Genomic DNA, 15165 nt, shown 5'->3' with positions numbered 1-15165 from the left:
GCCTGAAGGTATTCCACGGTCGATTCCCCAGGTTGCTGTTTACGACTCCCCAGAAGGTGCCTGGCGTACACTCCGTTCACTGGGCGCGTGTACTGGTCTTTGAGGAGCTTGATAGCATCTGCGTACGAGGTCGCATCTTGGATGACCGAGTACACTCGGTGGTTCACTTTGGAGGTCAGGACATCCAGTTTGTCCTCGTCCAATTTGATTGCTGCGGAGGCGGTCAGGAATTTTTCCAAACACTTAAGCCAGTGAGCAAACTTGGTGGATGAGTCCGCCTCCCGGTGATCTAAGTCCAGGCATGCTGGTGTGAGGATCTTCTCCATTATAAAAATTTTGTTAATAAAATTGATGCGCTATCAATTACTCATAAAAGACTGAGAGTTAAGAGAGTAACTAAAGGCTTTTATTAACAAAAGAATGAAGGTCTGCCTCGAGTGGTCGACCGATCCAGAATACAAAGGGCTGGGGAGCAGTCACCTTTATATTAGGACTTGTGGGAGGAGTCAGCCGCGGCATGTCCAGGCATGTACACAGTGGAATACAAACAGTGGTTTACCACACTCTGAACCAAAATGGAAGACCTGTGGCCTTTTTCTCACTTACCTTGAACAATAGTGAAAAAAGACATTCTTCATTGGAGAAAGAGGCGTATGCAATAGTAGAAGCACTGCGTAAATGGAGACATTATTTATCGGTGCGACATTTTACGTTGGTAACTGATCAAAAGTCTGTGTCCTTTATGTTTGATGTCAAACATTTTGGAAAGATTAAGAATGATAAAATAATGAGGTGGAGGATTGAGTTGGCATGTTACCATTTTGATATAGTTTATCGTCCGGGGAAGGATAATGTTGCTGCTGATGCGCTGTCGAGGGCTTATTGTTCTGTGATTCACGGAGATACGCTTATTAATCTTCACAATGCCTTATGCCATCCTGGGGTTACGAGGATGATACACTTCGTACGCAGTAAGAATTTGCCCTTTTCAGTTGAAGACGTCAAGCGGATGACTTCATCATGTTCTATCTGTGCTCAGTGTAAACCGAATTTCTTTAAGCCTCAACAAGCTCATCTTATAAAGGCTACTTCTCCTTTTGAACGTTTGAGCGTCGATTTCAAGGGGCCTCTTCCTTCAACTACTCAAAACCGATATATATTTACTGTTGTGGATGAGTTTTCAAGGTTCCCTTTTGCTTTTCCTTGCGCAGATGTATCAGCTGCTACAGTTATCAAATGTCTGACTCAACTTTTTGTCATCTTTGGGATGCCTGCGTATATCCATTCGGATCAGTGAAGTTCTTTTATGTCTTCCCAGTTGAAGGAATTCCTCCAGAGTCGGGGAATTTCTACTAGCAGAACTACCCCGTATAATCCCCAGGGTAATGGACAGTGCGAATGATACAATGGGGTGATCTGGAAGGCAGTTATGTTGGCTTTGACATCCCGGAACCTTAAGAATACACAGTGGGAAATGGTACTGCCTGACGCCCTGCATTCCATTAGATCATTGCTTTCAATGGCTACTAATGTGACCCCCCATGAAAGGCTCTTTAACTATCCGCAGAGATCTACTACAGGATATTCGGTACCTTCATGGCTTACTATGCAGGGACCTGTGCTGCTTCGATGCCATGTTAGATTGTCAAAATATGATCCTTTAGTGGAGGAGGTGGAGCTGTTGGAGGCAAATTCCCAATATGCTCATATTCGATTCCAAGATGGGAAAGAAAGTACCGTTTCAATTGAAGACTTGGCTCCTTGTGGTGGCCAGCCCTCTTCTGAGGATATTAACAATAGTCATGATTCAGATAATGTGGATGCTGTTACAGATACTACGAATATTTCCAATCCGACTGCAGATAATTATACTTCTATTAGTCAGCCCTCGATGGATGTTCATGACCGTCCCAGTTTACCTCCTGATGGGATTTCTAATCCGGAAACCGTTAAAAATCGGGATATGGATAGCCTTCCTGCAGGAGATACTTCTGTGTCTCCTGGTGTGGGAGGGCAAGGAATTTCACCAAGGTTAAGAAGGTCGACATGAACAAGATATCCGGTCGACCAATTGAAAATGGACTTTTAAATTGATAGTAATGTTTTAAAATTGTTGAAATATTATATTATATTGTTTTAGTTGAGAGATACTTAATACTTATGTGCAATGTTATTATTTGTTGTTGCTCACTTAGTATTGTGTCATGTTGAATAGTTTTATTTTGTCTGTGCATAGTTTTAGTTGTAAATAATTAATTATAAATTGTAAAGGTTATTTAGGTTGGAGTATTTTTTAAAAGGAGTGGTGAATGTGATGATTATTCTTTATGTTTAGTAAGAAGTATTGTGATTGGTTGTTTGCTTCCTGCCTTGAGATATATGCTGTAATCTCATTGGTAGTTGATGTCATGTGATTTGTGGTGGCCATCTTAAATTCAGTTCTTTCCAGCCTTTAGTTGGGACTGGGTGTTGAAGATGTGCTACCGGATTTTTAAGTTAATAAAGCCTAGATTAGAAAGGCAAATCTATTCTTTATTTCAGCCATAGAATCATTATTTGCAACGCAATAGCACATTGCAATGGAATATCACTTTGCAATATAAAAGTCATTTGCAGTGGTACAGAACATTGCAATGGAATATCATTTTGCAATATGACGGTCATTCGCAATGCAATAGGACATTACAATGGAATAACACTTAACAATATCGTAGTCATTTGCAATGCAATAGAACATTGCAATGGAATATCATTTTGCAATATAATAGTGCTTTGTAGTGGAAACTTCCTTTGCAATGGAAGCAGGCTTTGCATTACAATAGTCATTTGCAATGAAATTGCACTTTGCAATGGAATATTCCTTCGTAATATATTATTCATTTGAGGTGCAATAGCAGAAAGCAATGTAATATCACCTTGCAATATAATAGTCGCTTGCAATGCAACAGAACATTGCAATGAAACATCATTTTGAATATTATTGTCATTTGCGATGCAACAGAACAATGCAATTGAATATCCCTTGGCAATATAATAGTGCTTTGGAGTGGAGTCTGCCTTTGCAATGGAATCTGACTTTGCTCTATGTTCGTCACATAACAATCACGTAATCCTTTGCAATGCAGCAAGACATTACAATGGAACATCAATTTTATTGTAATAGACATTTGCAATGCAATAGAACATGGAGATGGAAATTAACTTTGCAATATGATAGACATTTGCAATGCAATAGCACATTGCACTGGCATATCACTTTGCAATATAATTGTAATTTGCCATGCAACAGAACCTTGTAATGGAATCTCATTTTACAATACAACAATCATTAGGAATGCAGTAGGTTATTGCAATGGAATACCACTCAAAAATATTGTAGTCATTTGCAATGCAATAGAACATTGCAATGGAATATCGCTTTGCAATAAAATCATCATTTGCGATGCAACAGCACTTTGCAATGGAATATAATAGTCATTTGCCGTGCAATGGAACATTGCAATGGAAAATCATTTTGCAATATAACAGTCATTAGCAATGAAATAGCACATTACAATGGAACACCACTTAACAATATCGTAGTCATTTGTAATGCAATAGAACATTGAAATGGATAATCAATTTACTATAACTGTCATTATCAATGCAACAGGACATTAGAATGGACTATCATTTTGCAATATAACAATCATTTGCAATGAAATAGGACATTACAATGGAACACCACTTCTAGTGTCCGAGTATCAATAATACACGGACTGCAGGAGAACAATGAAACAGGTATTTACTGAACAGAGGGTAAACTTAAGACTGACGTACAGAAGCCTGCTATGGCTTTTTATACAGGTGTGGTCACTGCCGGTATTGCAGTATAAATCAGTTCTTCTCTTAAAGGTACATACACAACACCACATAAAAATATCATAGTCATTTGTAATGCAATATTTCATTGCGATAGTTTATCACTTTGCAATACACTAGTCATTTTCAATGCAGTAGTACATTGCAATGGACTATTATTTTGCAATATAACAATCATTTGCAATGCAATGGGACATTACAATGGAATACCACTTAACAAAATGATAGTCATTTGCAATGCAATAGCACATTGCAATGGAATATCAGTTAGCAATATAATTTTCATTTGAAATGCAATAGCACATTGCAATGGAATATCATTTTGGAAAATAAAGTCATTGGCAAGCAGTAGAACATTGCAATGGAAAATCCCGTTATAAAATAATAATCATTTGCAATGCAATAGCACATTGTAATGGAATATCACTTTGCAATATAATCCTAATTTGCAAGGCAATAGATTATTAGGACGGAATATATATTTGCTACATAAAAGTCATTTGCAATGCAATACCACGTTACAATGGAATATCATTTTCAAATCAAATCAAATCAAAATCAAATCAACTTTTATTGTCATTTTATTGTCATTGTTAGTGCACAAGTGCAGTACAACGAAATGTAGGCTTGCAGCTCCCGAGAGTCCTGAGAGTATCCCCAGTATATAATAGTCATTTGCAATGCAATAGAACCTTGGAATGAAATATCACACTGTAATATAAGAATCATTAGCAATGCAATAGGACAGCAAAGTGGCATAGTGGTTAGCCCTGTTGCCTCACAGCGCCAGGGACGCGGGTTCGAATCCTGCCTCGGGTGACTGTCTGTGTGAAGTTTGCACATTCTCCCCATGTTTGTGTGGGGTTTCTCCGGGTGCTCCGGTTTCTTCCCACAGTCCAATAGATGTGTGGATTAGGTTGATTGGCCATGATAAATTGACCATTAGTGTTAGGGAGATTAAAATATACGGGGATATGTGTTGGTGTAGGGGTTACGGGAATCGGGTGGGATATGGCTTGATGGGCCGAAATGGCCTCTATTTGCATTGTGGGGTTTCTGTGATTACAATGCAATACCATTTTAAGATATCGTAATCATTTGCAATGCAATAGCACGTTGCAATGGAATTTCATTTTGCAATACAATAGTCATTTGCAATGCGAAAAATATTGGAATGGAATATCTGTTGGCAATATCATAGTCATCTGCAATGCAATAGCACATTGTAATGGATTATCGCTACAAAATATGATCATCATTTGCAATGCAATAGCACATTGCAATGGAATATCGCTTGGCAATATAACCGTCATATGCAATGCAATAGAATATTGCAATGGAATACCACTTAGCAATATAATTGTCATTTGAAAAGCAATAGAACGTTGAAATGGAATTTCATTTTGGAATATAATAGTCTATTTCAATGCAATAGAATATTGCAATGGAAATTCCCGTTATAATGTAATCGTCATTTGCAATGCAATATCACATTGTAATGTAATATCGCTTTGCAGTATAACCCCCATTTGCAATGCAATAGCACATTGTAATGGAATATCACTTTGCAATATAATCATAAGTTGCAATGCAATAGAATATTAGGATGTAATATATCTTTGCTGTATATTGAGTTCTTTGCAGCCGAGAGCGAGAGTCCTGAAGGCTGTGTTGAATGCCCGGTGCTAGGGTTAAGGACATCTCCTCTGGACTGGAGAGAAACTTTGAGTGGGAGGGGGAGGATCCAGTTGTCGTGGTCCATGTTGATACCAACGACATAGATAGGAAAAGGAAGGAGGTTCTGCTGAGGGAGCTTCAGCAGCTAGGGGCCAAATTAAAAAGCAGAACCACAAGGGTAATAATCTCTTATTACCTGAGCCACGAGCGAATTTGGCTAGGACAAATAAAATTAGAGATTTAAATGCGTGGCTCAAAGACTGGTGTGGGAGAAATGGGTTTTGCTTCCTGGGACACTGGCACTAGTACTGGGGCAGGAGGGAACTGTTCCATTGGGAAGGGCTTCACTTGGCCAATGCTGGGACTAGAGTCCTGGCGGATCATATAACTACGGCTGTAGAGAGGGCTTTAAACTAACTAGTGGGGGGGAGGTTCCTAGAGAGCAAATAATAAAAATGACAACAGAGAAGGTCATAGACTTAGGTAGTAGTGGGGAAATTAAAAACCAGAGCGTGTCAGGAAGGGGCAGAAGGTATGGAGTAAAAGGTAAGGTAATAAAAAGGGCAAAAGCAGGAACTAAGTGTCACAAAACATATTTGAAAGTTCTCTATCTGAATGCACGTAGCATTCGTAACAAAATAGACGAGTTAATGGCACAAATAACCACATATGGGTATGATCTTGTGGCCATTACAGAAAAATGGCTGCAGGTGACAATGCCTGGGATCTAAACATACCAGGTTATTTAACGATCAGGAAGGACAGGCAGGAAGGGAGGGGAGGTGGGGTGGCTATGTTAATAAAGGAAGGAATCACTGTAATACACAGAAATGATATTGGGTCAAAAGATCAGGATAATGAAACAGTTTGGGTGGAGGTAAGGAATAATAAGGGAAAAAAAAACACTAGTGGGGGTAGTCTATAGGCCTTCGAACATTTGCAACCCTGTTGGACGGAGTATCAATCAGGAAATAGTTGAGGTTTGTAATAGGGGAGCATTTATAATTATGGGTTTTTTAACTATCATATTAATTGGACAAATCAAATTGGGCAGGGCTGCCTTGAGGATGAGTTCATTGAGTGTATTAGGGATGGGTTTCTTGAGCAGTATGTAACTGAACCGACCAGGGGGCAGGCAACCTTAGATCTGGTCCTGTGTAACGAGACAGGATTAAATAAAAATGTCCTAGTAAAGGATCCCCTTGGAATGAGTGACCATAACATGGTTGAATTCCATATTCAATTAGAGGGTGAAAAGGATGGATCTCAAACAAGCGTGCTAAGCTTGAATAAAGGAGATTATGAAGGTATGAGAGCGGAGTTGAGTCGAGTGGATTGGGAAAATAGATTAAAGGGTAAGACGATACATGATCAGTGGTGTACATTTAAGGAGTTATTTTACAACTTCCAAAAAATATATAATCCACTGAGAAGAAAAGGGAGTAAAAGAAAAGACAGCCATCCGTGGCTAAGTAAAGAAATTAAGGACAGTATTCGACTAAAAACAAGGGCATATAAGGTAGCCAAATCTAGTGGGAGGATAGAGGATTGGGAAAACTTTAAAAGACAGCAAGAAATAACAAAAAGATGGATTAAGAAAGGGAATATAGATAATGAAAGTAAATTAGCAAAAAATATAATAACAGATAGTAAGAGTTTTTATAGTTATATAAAAAGAAAAAGGGTGGCTAAAGTAAATGTTGGTCCCTTAGAGGATGAGACCGGGAAATTAATGGTGGGAAATATGGAGATGGCAAAAACACTGAATGAATATTTTATATCAGTCTTTACAGTAGAAGACACTAAGGATATCCCAACACTGGACAAACAGGGGGCTACAGGGGGGGAGGAGCTAAACACGATCAAAATCACTAAGGAAGTGGTACTCGGTAAAATAATGGGACTCAAGGCGGATAAATCACCTGGACCTGATGGCTTACATCCTAGGGTCTTGAGGGAAGTGGCAGTAGGGATTGTGGATGCATTGGTAATAATTTTCCAAAACTCCCTGGACTCGGCAAAGGTCCCGGCAGACTGGAAAACTGCTAATGTAACACCCTTATTTAAAAAGGGCAGTAGACAGAAGGCTTAATTTATAGACCGGTTAGCCTAACATTTGTGGTAGGTAAAATTTTGGAGTCCATTATTAAGGAGACAGTAACAGGACATTTGGATAATCATAATTTAATTGGACAAAGTCAGCATGGCTTTACGAAGGGGAAGTCATGTTTGACAAATTTGCTGGAGTTCTTTGAGGAAGTAACGTATAGGGTGGATAAAGGGGAACCAGTGGACGTATTGTATTTAGTCTTCCAAAAGGCATTTGACAAGGTGCCACACAAAAGATTATTGCTTAAGATAAAAAATCACGGGATTGGGGGTAATATTCTGGCATGGATAGAGGATTGGCTATCTAACAGAAGGCAGAGAGTTGGGATAAATGGTTCATTCTCAGACTGGCAATCAGTAACTAGTGGTGTTCTGCAGGGGCCAGTGCTGGGTCCCCAAATCTTTACAATCTAATATAACGATTTGGAGGAGGGGACCGAGTGTAACATATAAAATTTGCAGATGATACTAAGATGGGAGTGAAAGTAGTGAGTGAGGAGGACATTAAAAACCTGCAAGGGGACATAGGCAGGCTAAGTAAGTGGGCAGAGATTTGGCAGATGGAATACAATGCTGGAAAGTGTGAGTTTTTGCACTTTGGCAGGAAAAATCGTAGAGCAAGTTATTATCTTAATGGCAAGAAACTGAAAGTACTGAAGTACAAAGGGATCTGGGGGTCCTGGTGCACGAAACTCAAAAGGTTAGTATGCAGGTACAGCAAGTGATTAAGAAGGCCAATGGAATGTTGGCTTTCATTGCTAAGGGGATAGAATATAAAAATAGGGAGGTATTGCTTCAGTTGTACAAGGTATTGGTGAGACCGCAACTGGAATACTGCGTACAGTTTTGGTGTCCATACTTAAGAAAGGACATACTTGCACTCGAGTCAGTACAAAGAAGGTTCACTCGTTTAATCCCGGGGATGAGGGGATGGACATATGAGGAGAGGTTGAGTAGATTGGGACTCTACTCATTGGAGTTCAGAAGAATGAGAAGCGATCTTATTGAAACATATAAGATTGTGACGGGGTTGGATCGGGTGGATGCGGGGAGGATGTTCCCGATGATGGGTGAAACTAGAACTAGGGGGCATAGTCTTAGAATAAGGGGCTGCTCTTTCAAAACTGAGATGAGGAGGAACTACTTCACTCAGAGGGTGGTAAGTCCATGGAATATGCTGCCCCAAAAAGCTGTAGAAGCTACATCATTACATAAATTTAAAACAGAAATAGACAGTTTCCTAGAAGCAAAGGGAATTAAGGGTTACGGGGAGCGGGCAGGAATTTGGACATGAGTCTAGGTTCGGATCGGTCATGGCCCTGTGGGTAGCGGAGCGGGCCCATGGGCTGTGTAACCTGATCTGGATCCTAATTCGTGTGTCTAATTCTGTTAGATTCAGGAGATGTTTCTGTGATAGTGGATTGGCGGTTAGGATCAGATCAGCCATGATCTTATTGAAAGGCGGAGCAGGCTCGAGGGGCCGATTGGCCTACTCCTGCTCCTTTTTCTTATGTTCTTCTTATGTTCTTATAATAGTCACATTGCAATGGAATATCATTTTGGAATATAATAGTAATTTGCAATGCAGTAGAACCTTGCAATGGAATATCACATTGCAATATAATAGTCATTTACAATGCTAAAGCACAATGCAATTGAATATCACACTGCAATATAACAATCATTAGCAAAGCAATAGAATATTACAATGGAATACCACTTTAAAATATCGTAATCATTTGCAATGCTATAGCATATAGCAATGGAATATCATTTTGCAATGTAATAGTCATTTGCAATGCAATAGAATATTGCAATAGAATATCTCTTTGCATTATGATAGTCATATGCAATGCAATAGAAGAATGTAATGGGATATCTCTTTGCAATATAATCGTCATGTGCAATGCAATCGCACATTGCAATGGAATATCGCTTTGTAATATAATCGTCATTTGCAATGCAATAGAACATTGCAATGGAATCTCTCTTTGCAATATAATAGTCATTAGCAATGTAAAAGCACATTGCAATGGAATACCACTTAGCAATGTAATAGTCATTTGAAATGCAATTGCAAATTGCAATGGAATATCATAGTCATTTGCAATGCAATAGAACATTGCAATGGAATATCATTTTGAAATATAACAGTCATTAGCAATGCAATAGGACATTACAATGGAATACCACTTAATGGCCCAGAAATTCGGGTCTCCACGAGTGAGTACGCACGGGGTACTCACCCGTAGGCCCGATGGAAGTGCCAGTTTCCTGCATGCACTGAGCATGCGCGGGAAACCGGCACTTCCATTCCTCTGAAGGAAGGGGTTCAGAGGTCGAATGCGTGCGCGGGGGAGGCTGCGCGTGCGCATCAAACTTACGTTTTTTTACTCGTTTTCCCTGGGTCGAAAACCTACAGGATTTAAAAATGTAAAAAGTGGCATACGGCCTGCTTTTTAAAAGGTAAGTGATGAAAAATTATAATTAAACCTTTTTCCACAGGTTTATTATTTTTAAATACTTTAACGGAAGGTAAGTTTATATTTAGCTCCGTTAGAATATAAAATTACTTTTTCAAAAATTTAAATTATTGTTTAAAATAGTTATTTCATGTAATTTATAGTTTATTTAAAAAATGAGATGTTTTTTAAAAATGTATTTGAATGTTTAGTGCTATTTTGGCGGCATAGTATTTATAAGTCTTGACAGTTCTTCCTGTCAGATTATGAATGAAGCATTACCTGCTCCGATTGGCTGCCCATGGCCCACGTGATCCCAGGGGATGCATCGAACTAACTGCGACCCTGGGATACGCAAGCCCTGCGCACTGGCTGCTGGACCAGGCCCAGGATCGGAATTCCATGGGGACCCGCAGCTCAACAGCCGGCACACAAGGTAAGTGCACATCGGGGGCTTGCACCCGCGGGAAGCCTCTGACCCGAATTTCTGGGCCATTAATATATCGTAGTCATTTGCAATGCAATTGAACATTGTAATGGAATATTGCTTTGCAATATAAACGTCATTTGCAATGCAATAGTATATTATGATGGAATATATCTTTGCTATATAATAGTCATTTGCAATGCAATAGCACATTGGAATGTAATAAGATTTTGCAATACAACTGTCATTTGAAAAGCAATAGGACATAGCAATGGAATATCACTTTGCAATATCATAGTAATTTGCAATGCAATAGATTACTGCAATGGAATATCGCTTTGCAATTTAACCGTCATTTGAAATGCAATAGAACATTGCAATGGTATATCTCTTTGCAATTTAAATGTCATTTGCAATGCAAAAGCATATTGCAATGGAATATCACTTAGCAATGTAATAATGATTTGAAAAGCAATGGCACAATGCAATGGAATATTAATTTTGAATATAAAGTCATTTGTAGTGCAGTAGAACATTGCAATGGAATATCATTTTGCAATATAACAGTCATTAGCAATGGAATAGGACATTACAATGGAATACAACTTAATATATCGTAGTCATTTGCAATGCAGTAGCATATTGCAATGGAATATCACTTAGCAATATAATTGTGACTTAAAATGCAATAGCACATTGCAATGGAATATCATTTTGGAATAATATAGTCATTTGCAATGCAATAGAACATTGCAATGGAATATCATTTTGAAGTATAGCAGTCATTAGCAATGAAATAGCACATTACAATGGAATACCAGTTAAAAATATCGTAGTCATTTGTAATGCAATGGAACATAGCAGTGGAATATCACTTTGCAACATACTAGTCATTTGCAGTGCAAGAGAACATTACAATGCAATATCGATTTTTCAATAAAATCAGCATTGCAATTCAACAGCACATTGTAATGGAATATCACTTAGCAATATAATAGCCATTTGCAGTGCAATAGAACATTGCAATGGGAGAATGGAATACCACTTAACAATACCGTAGTCATTTGTAATGAAATAGAGCATTGCGATGGAATATCAATTTGCAATATAATATTCATTTGCAGTGCAATAGGACATGGCAATGGAATGCCAATTAATAATATCGCAGTCATTTGCAATGCAATAGAAAATTTTAGTGGAATATCATTTTTCAATATAACAGTCATTAGCATTGCAATAGGACATCAGAATGGAATAGCACTAAACAATATCGTAGTAATTTGCAATGAAATATATAGCATTGCGATGAAATATCGGTGGCGTCGTGGTTATGTCACTAGATTTGGAAGCCATGAAACTCGATCAAATGCTTTGAGGCATATGGGTTCAAATCCCACCACGGCAGCTGGAGGAATTTAAATTTAATTCTGGAATTAAAATGTTAGACTTAGTAATGGCGACCATGATACCATTGTCGATTGTTGCAAAAACCCATCTGGTTCAGTAATGTCCTTTAGGGAAGGAAATCTGCCGTCCTTACCTGGTCTGCCCACATGTGACTCCACACCCACAGCAATGTGGTTGACTCTTAATGCCCTCTGAAATGGCCTAGCAAGCCACTCAGCTGTAAACAACTGCTACAAAAAAGAATAAGAATAAAACCGGTTGGACCACCCGGCATCGACTTCGGCACCGGAAACGACAATAACAACGGCAAACCCAGCCCTGTCGACCCTGCAAAGTCCTCCTTACCAACATCTGGGGGCTTGTGCCAAAATTGGGAGAGCTGTCCCACAGACTAGTCAAGCAACAGCCTGACATAGTCATAATTACCGAATTTTACCTTAAAACCAATGTCCCAGACATCACCATCGCTGGGTATGCCCTGTCCCACTGGCAGGACAGACCCACCAGAGGTGGTGGCACAGTGGTATACAGTCGGGAGGGAGTAGCCCTGGGAGACCGCAACATTGACTCAGGACCCCATGAGGTCTCATGGCATCAATTCAAACATGGGCAAGGAAACCTCCTGCTAATTACCACCTAACACCCTCCCTCAGCTGATGAATCAGTACTCCTTCATGTTGAAAACCAATTGGAAGAAGGTCTGAGAGTGGCAAGGGCACAAAATATCCTCTGGGTGGGGGACTTCAAAGTCCATCACCAAGAGTGGCTCGGTAGCACCTCAACTGACTGAGCTGGCCGAATCCTAACGGATATAGCTGCCAGACTGGGTCTGCGACAGGTGGTGAGGGAACCAACAAGAGGGAAAAAGCTACTTGAACTCGTCCTCACCAATCAACCTGTTGCAGATGCATCTGTCCATGACAACATTGGTGGAAGTGACCACCGCACACTCCTTGTGGAGACGAAGCCCCGTCATCATGTTGAAGATACCCTCCACCGTGTTGTGTGGCACTACCACCGTGCTAAATGGGACAGATTTCGAACAGATCCGGCAACTCAAAACTGGGCATCCATGAGGCGCTGTTGGCCAGCAGCAGCAGCAGAATTGTAGTCAACCACAATCTGTAACCTCATGGCCCGGAATATCCCTCACTCTACCATTACCATCAAGCTGGGAGATCAACCCTGCTTTAACGAAGAGTGCAGGAGAGCATGCCGGGAAAATCACCAGGCACACCGAAAAATGAGGTTGCAACCTGGTGAGGCTACAACACTGGACTACCTGCATGCCCAACAACAGAAGCAACATGCGATAGAAAGAGCTAAGCGATCTCACAACCTTCGGAACAAGTCAAAGCTCCACAGTCTTACCACATCCAGTCGTGAGTGGTGGTGGACAATTAAACAGTTAACAGGAGGAGGAGGCTCCAAAAATATCCCCATCCTCAATGATGGTGGAGCACAGCACGTGAGTGCAAAAGACAAGGCTGAAGCATTTGCAACTCTCTTCAGCCAGAAGTGCTGAGTGGATGATCCAACTCGGCCTCCTACTTAGGTCCCCAGCATCACAGATGCCAGTCTTCAGCCCATTCAATCCACTCCACGTGATATCAAGAAACGGCTGAAGACACTGGACACTGCAAAGGCTATGGGCCCTGACAACATTCCGGCAATAGTACTGAAGACTTGTGCTCCAGAACTAGCTGCGCCCCTAGCCAATCTGTTCCAGTACAGCTACAACACTGGCATCTACCCGGCAATGTGGAAAATTGCCCAAGTATGTCCTGTCTACAAAAAGCAGGACAAATCCGACCCGGCCAATTATCATCCCATCAGTCTACTCTCAATCATCAGCAAAGTGATGGAAGGTGTCGTCGAAAGTGCTATCAAGCGGCACTTACTCAGCAATAACCTGCTAACTGACGCCCAGTTTGGGTTCCGCCAGGGCCACTCAGCTCCTGACCTCATTACAGCCTTGGTCCAAACATGGACAAAAGAGCTGAACTCAAGAGGTAAGATGAGAGTGACTGCCCTTGACATCAAGGCAGCATTTGATCAAGTGTAGCATCAAGGAGCCCTAGCTAAACTGAAGTCAATGGGAATCATGGGGAAAACTCTCCATTGGTTGGAATCATACCTAGCACAAAGGAAGTTGGCTATGGTTGTTGGAGGTCATTCATCTCAATCACATGACATCACAGCAGGAGTTCCTCGGGGCAGTGTCCTAGGCCCAACCAACTTCAGCTTTTTCATTAATGACCTTCCCTCCATCATAAGGTCAGAAGTGGGGATGTTCGCTGATGATTGCACACTGTTCAGCACCATTCGAGACTCGTCAGATACTGATGCAGTCCGTGTCCATATGCAGCAAGACCTGGACAAAATTCAGGCTTGGGCTGACAAGTGGCAAGTAACATTCGCACCACACAAGTGCCAGGCAATGACCATCTCCCCTTGACATTCAATGGCATTACCATTGCTGAATCCCCCCCTATCAACATCCTGGGGGTTACCATTGATCAGAAGCTGAACTGGACCAGCCATATAAATACTGTGGCTGCAAGAGCAGGCTAGAGGCTGGGAATTCTGCGTCGATGTCTCACCTTCTGACTCTCCAAAGCCTTTCCACCATCTGCAAGGCACAAGTCAGGAGTGTGATGGAATACTCTCCACTTGCCTGGATGAGTGCAGCTCCAACAACACTCAAGAAGCTCGACACCATTCAGGATAAAGCAGCCCGCTTGATTGGCACTCCATCCACCACCTTCAAAATTCATCCCCTCCACCACCGGTGCACTGTGGCTGCAGTGTGTACCATCTACAAGATGCACTGCAGCAACACGCCAAAGCTCCTTCAACAGCACCTTCCAAACCCGCGACCTCTACCACTTAGAAGGACAAGGGCAGCAGACACATGGAAAGATCACCACCTACAAGCTCCCCTCCAAGCCACACACCATCCTGACTTGGACCTGTATCACCGTTCCTTCACTGTCGCTGGGCAAAATCCTGGAACTCCCTTCCTAACAGCATTGTGGTTGTACCTACACCATAAGGACTGCAGCTGTTCAAGAAGGCGGCTCACCACCATCTTCTCAAGGGCAATTAGGGATTGGCACTACATGCAGGCCTAGCCGGCCAGCGACGCCCACATCCCATCAAGGAAATAAATTTAAAAAAGGGTAAACAGCCTGTCAGCATCCGCACAGTCAAGCCCTGAAA

Source organism: Somniosus microcephalus, unplaced genomic scaffold (genome assembly GCF_052327205.1).
Source record: "Somniosus microcephalus isolate GS21.2 unplaced genomic scaffold, FLI_Smic_1.0 unresolved_chr5, whole genome shotgun sequence".
Classification (NCBI taxonomy): domain Eukaryota; kingdom Metazoa; phylum Chordata; class Chondrichthyes; order Squaliformes; family Somniosidae; genus Somniosus; species Somniosus microcephalus.
This window is presented reverse-complemented; position numbering follows the sequence as displayed.